This window comes from Cyprinus carpio, chromosome A8, assembly GCF_018340385.1.
Source record: "Cyprinus carpio isolate SPL01 chromosome A8, ASM1834038v1, whole genome shotgun sequence".
NCBI lineage: Eukaryota > Metazoa > Chordata > Actinopteri > Cypriniformes > Cyprinidae > Cyprinus > Cyprinus carpio.
Genome location: NC_056579.1, coordinates 5,640,523 through 5,647,925, shown reverse-complemented (window position 1 = coordinate 5,647,925; position 7,403 = coordinate 5,640,523).

The window sequence follows — 7,403 nt, the reverse complement described above, 5'->3', positions numbered from 1 at the left end:
CGCCATGCCAAGGACATGTAGTCTCCTTCTGCACCACCCACAGACTGAGGAGAGAGTTAGTCACTGACTGCCTCCGCCTCAAAGGGTGTGTGTGTGTGTGTGTGTGTGTGTCAGGCGGCAAGTTATACAAGAGGCCTGATTAAGACTGGCACTGCCGGCGGATGCAAGTGGTAGGTCAGTGTGGAAGTGCAGGAAGTGGGTCATGGAAAAGAGGAAGTAGGTCACAACGGCAGAGCACTGACTGAAAGAGCAGAGGAACTGAGGAAAAACCGAAGCACACTCCACCTCCTCTTCTGAGATGTGCTATATTTAAAACAATCATATGAATGAATGAAGCAAAAAAAAAAAAAAAAACGGGGGTCATTGCATCCCATCGGAAGGAGAAACACAAATGAGTTCTCTTTAATATATTAGTTGTTTCTACTATAGGCAGCGATGAGATTAAATGCCGAACAAATGGAGACCTCGAAGCATCCTACTTTTCTGATTTTTTTCTGAGAGCAAAACCCCACAACTTGTTAGCATGGTCCAGTTTGACCGTGCTGTAACTACACCATAATGGGGGCAAATAGGATCTTCTATCACTGATGGACATTAAAAAGTAGCCTAGTAGTCTGATTAAAAAAAAAAAAAAAAAAGCAAGCAAAATATAAATAACAAATATTTCAATATACAGTACAGTATTTTAGTGTCAACAATAGTCTTGGTTTTTTTATATTTAAAATAAATAAATAAATAAATAGTTAATTTATTTATTAAATTTATGTATTTTTAATTTTAGCATTATGTCTTTATATAATTAATATTTAGTAGATAAATGTAATAAATTAATTACTATTATTATTATTATTATTTTATTGACATTTTTAAAATATAAAATGTATTTATTTCTCTTTAATTGATTTTTTTTATTTTTTATAATTCATCTTTGTGTACACACACGCATACATGTATCTGTGTGTGTGTGTGTGTGTGTGTGTAAACTGCCCTCTGGGCATTCCAGTGTAAAAATCCCATTGTACTGCTACAGAGGTAGGTCAGAAGAGTACAGTTTCCTCACACTTTACAGTCAACAGTGTTCTAATGGTGTTGACTAAAACCATTCTCAGCAGGGCGATTTATGTTGTGGTTTATAATGTAATACTCATCAGAAGTAAGTTTGGATAAGAATATTGTGCAAGTGTGTAAATCTGTCAGACACCATGTGGAAACACCCACCCATTGCACGAAAAGAACACGCTGCTCTGATGGCTTAATAGTTTGCACTGTTTAGTCATGACTCCCGCATCGTTTGCTCAAAGACCCATGCAGTCTAAAGTACAGTGTTGCCAAAGATCTCACTGTATTTTTTATAAAGGATGTCGTTTTATTATGCCATTTATTGCAACTGCATGATCACAGCCATTGCCTCTTCATCACAGATCACGTGTTTATCATGGTGGGTCTTAAATAATATTATGATGGTTTAAAGGGGAAAAATGATTCAGCGCCACATCCCCTCCTCGTGCAGTTTCAGATGTTCTTGTGTTGTAACACAGTACGACAGGAAGTAGAAATTGTGCCCCAGTGTCCTTTGCCTCATAATGCCAGTAAGGGAAGTGCGGCCTCTTTTAAGTGCCTCTGTTGCAAAAGCTTCAATGCCAGAGTTCATAAAATCTCATCACGTGCCGCTCAGAGCTGAGTGTTTACATAAGCACTTTGTTGTGCACAAACCCACTTGGCCTACATGGACAGTGCCTCAGAATAGTCAAGCTTTAATGTAAACTGCTTTAATATAAACTGTAAAATATGTTTGTAAACAAACATTATTAGAGTATGTTTTCCAAGTAAGTACTATGTCAGTCTTTGTACTTAAAGTTTCCTGTTTAATTCAGTGAGTTACTTGCATTTCTTTGTAATTATCTGTAAAATTTACAAGCAATTTCTGAGTTAAAACGGTTTCAAAGTAAATCCTACACCATTTTTTTCAGTGTAGATATGACATTCAGACATTTTGAAATGCAACTTAGGCATCCACATACTTCTTGCACCATTGTAATCTGACCATCACATGAACTCACTCAACTTTACTATATTGACACATCAGTACATGAGATGTTTAAGACAAAAACAAGAGCCAAGTTTCCATTTGTATCCTCATGTACCCAAAACCTGGAAGAACTGCTGATGTGTCGCAAAGCTGCTATTAATCCCTTATTTTGTGAAAATGTAAAGTGCGGCATAGCGTGAGTCCTTTCGCATTAAAGTGCTCAATGTATAATTTGTATAATGAAGCCACCTATGATGTGAGAGGGAGACATGAGACGCAGCCGAGAAAGAGGAAGAAGGTGCAAGTATTCACATGTCCATATCTGACTGATATAGGCTAAGGAATGGGGAAGTGATACAAGGGTTTACGGGAAACCTGCTAGGAGGGGCTGATGGGAAGGCATGGTATGTAGGAGGTCTTACAACAGATGTACAAAAGGAAACTTTGTGTTTGTAAACTCTGACCAAGTTTTTTTTTCTTTCTTTCTTCTGTTGCATAATGAACTGAACTGTTGTGAAACCTCTAGAACCTTTCTGACGCATTTGAAATTCTAAAACTTTTTGCCATATTTCTATCATTGTTGGATGACAGTTCTAATTTCCAAGTATCATATAGAATTAAAAATAATAATAATGATAATAAATAACATTGGTGTTATAAAAACTATTATTATATATACACACACACATATATATATATATATATATATATATTTATATATATATATTTATTATATATATAATTTAAATAAAGCTAATTTCTTAAAGTTAATAATTTAATATCATTAAAATATAATTAATACAATTAAATATTTTAAAAATATAATTAAAAATATTTAAATAAAAAATGTATACTTTTTCATTTATTTAAACGTTATTGATGTTATATTTTTTAATGTTGGTTTGAAAGATTTTAGTTATGATGTTCTAATTTCTTTAAAAAAAAAATAACATGGAAAAAATATGTTAAAAATCAATTTAATGTTTTCCTCATTTGTGAAATAAAACAAAATAATGAAAGAAATAACAAAAGTTGCCCTTTATGACTGGTAGTAGTGTCAAGACATTTATAAATAAAATGAGCTTTAATGGGAGAAAAGGGACTAAACTGAATTCAAAACTCGAATATTTTGTCATCTGGCAGGCAAAAAAAAAAAAAAATCATAAGTTTGGTCTACGAGGTATCATTCATGTTTGGAGCATAAACGTTGCATGATGTACTATAGTTTAGTAGTTAGGGTTAAAGGTTTGTTCAGATCTCTCATCCTAAGTACGAGAAACAGATAAGAATTTAAAGAAAATACTTCTCCCAAATCTCAAATTCCCATTCATTCCAAAGCATATCTCCAGTTTGCACGAATCCCACCCACCACAAGTCATTCTCCACCATGGGAACTTACTCCAGTGGAGTTCTCAAGTCACTCAAACTCCAGTGAGTAATTTCTGTTGGGGAGGAGGACACACACTGAACCGTCCTCATAACTGCACAAGATTGTCCCGGCCCTCATATTTGTCCAAACTTGACTGCTGCCACACAGCTATTTACCAAAGGATGAATCACAAGGGGTTTGTCAACAGTTTGTTTGCAGTTGCAGGTCGGGATATCGATTCCTGTGCCCTCCCAGTGTGGGTGGACAGGAATGTTGCCGAGGTTTGTTCTCGGCTGATGACCTTTAGCTCAAACGACGGATCTGCGATCAGTGTGCTGCACTTCATTGCTGAGAGTCGAGTGAGTCACAGAGAAAGGAATGCTGGGTAGTCAAAGGCTTTGAAGAAAGAACTTTAACAGGTAGAAACAGATTCTGATGAGAAAAAGAGTCTGGGTTGTTCTCAGAGGCACATTCCTATCCAAACAGCTCCGTAGAGTCCTGGAAACACAGGAAGAGCAGCCTGGAAACAAACACTGATCGTGCTCCCACAGTTCTTTAAAACATACACACACACACACACACACACACACACACACACACACACACACACACACACACACACACACACACACACACACACACACACACACACACACACACACGCACACACACACACACACACTTACTTCTTTAGAGGCTCACTGTGCATGCTAATTTGATGAATAACATTTATCACTAAAATAGCCTTTTAAAATAGACTACAATGGGTTTTTCACTGTAATATATACAGTATATATATATATAAAAAAAAACTTAAACAGGTGCCTCAACACTGCTAAGGTGTTCTGAGGGGTTGCTATCCAGGATGTCCAGGGCAGTTTCTTGCAGTGTTGTTGTAATGTATTGTTATGTGTTTGTTTGTTTTTTTACCTTGAAATATCAGTTTCATAATCATTCTGATTGTAATATGGTGAATGGCTTCTGTTTTTTTCTTATGCTCTTCCCCAAACATCAGTTCTGGGCGTGTTTTATAGTCTTTGGTGTAAGTTTAACAGGATAACAGGAAAAATGAAACTGAAATTAAAAGGGCACAACATTTTCATAATTATAACTAAAATAAAATAATGTTTTTAGTTTTTTACAGCCAGCATTTAAACAAATATTGCAAACCTCATCATAACAATACTAAATTGTAATGGTTGTCAGGGTGTTGCTGTGCTGTCCTGGGTGGTTTCTAGTAATGTCATCATTGTTAATAAAATAAATAAATCACTATAAAATTAAAACTAATATAATAAGAAAACTGAAACTGAACTAAAATACATTTTCATAACTATAACTAAAATAAAATAATGTTTCATTTTCTTAAAAGTCAGCATTTTAGAAACAAAAAGATACTATTTAAAATGACTTACAATCCAAATGTGCTTATTTATTTATTTATGAATTCATTCATTCAAGAGTTGCTGTTTTTATTTATTTATTTTTACAATTTTAGTGGTGTTATTGTTAAATAATATTATTGGTAAATAATAATGAAATAACAATAAATAAATAAATATAAACATAGTTATGAAAACTAATATAACAGGAAAAATTAAACTGAACTAACTTTTCTAATTTTTAATTAATGAATATATCTAAATTAAAACAATGATTTAGTTTTTGGGTGCTTTAGTCATCATTTTAGCAAGACGAAAAAAATATATTAAAATGTTTGTTTGTTTTTACTTCTATTTTTTTTAATTCAAAATTCAAAAATTCTAACTATAATAGACCCAGTTGCTAGGTGGTTTTGTATTGGACCAAGTCAAAAGACTATAGAGTCAAAAGAGAATATATCCCTAATATTCTGGTCCCTATTTGACTTTGACCAAACATGAGATGTCCATGCAAACCTTAACAGTACTAATATTTAATATGTGGTTGCCAGGGGTGTTGCTGTACAGTTTCTAGGCTGGGTAGTTTCTAAGTAAGTACTCAATTAAAGAACCCACCCCAAGTTGCTCTGATGTTCTGGTGTCTAGATATGGCTTATGTCCCTCTATCAATGCAATGTGTGTTTTTTTTTATATTTCTTTATTTGTTTATTTTTTTTTTTATACTTTTTGTATATTTGTATATATTTTTATTAAGGGTTTTGTTTAAATCCTTTATGTAGCGAAAGTAATGCCTTAACAAGAATGACTAATGATATAGAGAATGTTTCTTTACTGCAGGTTTTGTGCAGACAATTATGCGTGATTATTGTTCAGTTGAATATGGGATTATGGATCCAGCTGGGCACATGAGCAAACAGCCTCTCACACAATCACACGTGTGCATGTAAAGCAAACAGGGTTTAATCAAACGGAGGGCACAATGACTTTGGCCGAATCATTGTGCTGGTGTGTTGCAGAAACTCTGACTCCATGGGACTAATTATCCAGGTGCATAGTGTGTGAGCCAAACACACACACCTGCAGGTGCAGGAGAGATCTGAAACTGTCTGGGCCTTTTTCTGAACGCAACAACACGGTCTTATTAATAATCTCACTCTCAATTTCCTTTTCAGTGTTTCAGTGTTGTTCAAACTGTGTGTATGTGGGAAGATTACTTAATAGATCTGGTTCTTTGAGAGGGAGGAAAGAGTGTTTTGAGCCAGCTGGGTTTCTCTTTCCTTTTCCCAGCAGTGTGAAAGAGTGCGATGAGAAAGGGAGGGAGTGAACAGAATAGCAACTAGAGCTCTAAACCCGAGCAAAGGAAAGTTCAGGGTCAGTTGAGATAATGTGTTTGATTATGACGATAACACATGTTTCCAATCACTCAGCTTCAAAAGACTGGAAAATGCTGACTGATATTTTGTTGGAAGAAATTCTTTAAAATTCTATTTAAACACATTTTGCATTTCCCACACTCTTTAAATAATGTTGTTGTTTTTCTTCCTGATCTGACCTCAGTATGTGACTTTGGTTGGTGCAATTAAATTTATTCAGATCAGTTGAGCCATATTAAATGGTTGACTAATAAAACCAGTTTGCTAATATATTTTAGGTTCCCGGACACATTTTTATATTAGCAATTTTTATTTTAAATTTCTGTGACAATGGGTTCAAAAGTTATAAACAAAAGAAAACTGATTTTCTTTTATTATTTGAACTGCTGGTGATGCTATAGAGTTGGTCCTAGAGACCCCAAATTTGGTCAGATTACTATTCAAGACAACCTCTATAATTGTGCCAAATTAGATCATTTTCGGATCTATGGACTGCCATAGACTCTCATTACCGAGGAATAATAATAAGAAGAGAAGTAATAATGAAATAATATAATATAAAATTAATTAAAATAAAATAAACCAGTCTGCTATTACATCTCAAACGTGTCTCTTACTGAGTTTCAGAAGAGATCTCAACAATATCCCGTACCAGACAGCAGGTCTGTGAAATGGTCAGCCTTTTTACATTTCTGAGCTTCTCAGAAGCAGAAGTCATCATAGTTAACTTCTATAAACTTCTATAGTGGTGAACAGAAACTACAAGAAATAGAATTTTTGTGTTCCCATTTGTCCCAATAACATAAGAACAAAATTCATGATACCGTTTCTATAAAGTATCATAACTTTCTAAAAGAGGAAAAATATTGAAAGATTGATTACGTTGGTCAGAGCTTCTTTATTGAGAAAAAATCTCAGCAATGTCTCAAACTGTGCTCAGATTCAAAGCCTACTAGTCAGCTATCTCAGCATGAACAAAAATAGTTTTCAAGACCAAGCTATCTGAGCTGATTTCCTCATTACTTAAACACCAATATACTCTTACTGTACGTCATTTGTGGATATTTTTGGTTCTGCTTACAAATCTAAAGAGAAACTTCTGAAACTAAGTTCATACATATACATTTCAGCAATGAAAGAGCAACTTCTGAACAATAAAATATTCCTCTGGATGCATTGTGAAAAATGATTATAAATATATTATATATATTAAGAAATAGGCCAGATGTTACATATAAATGCTATAAATA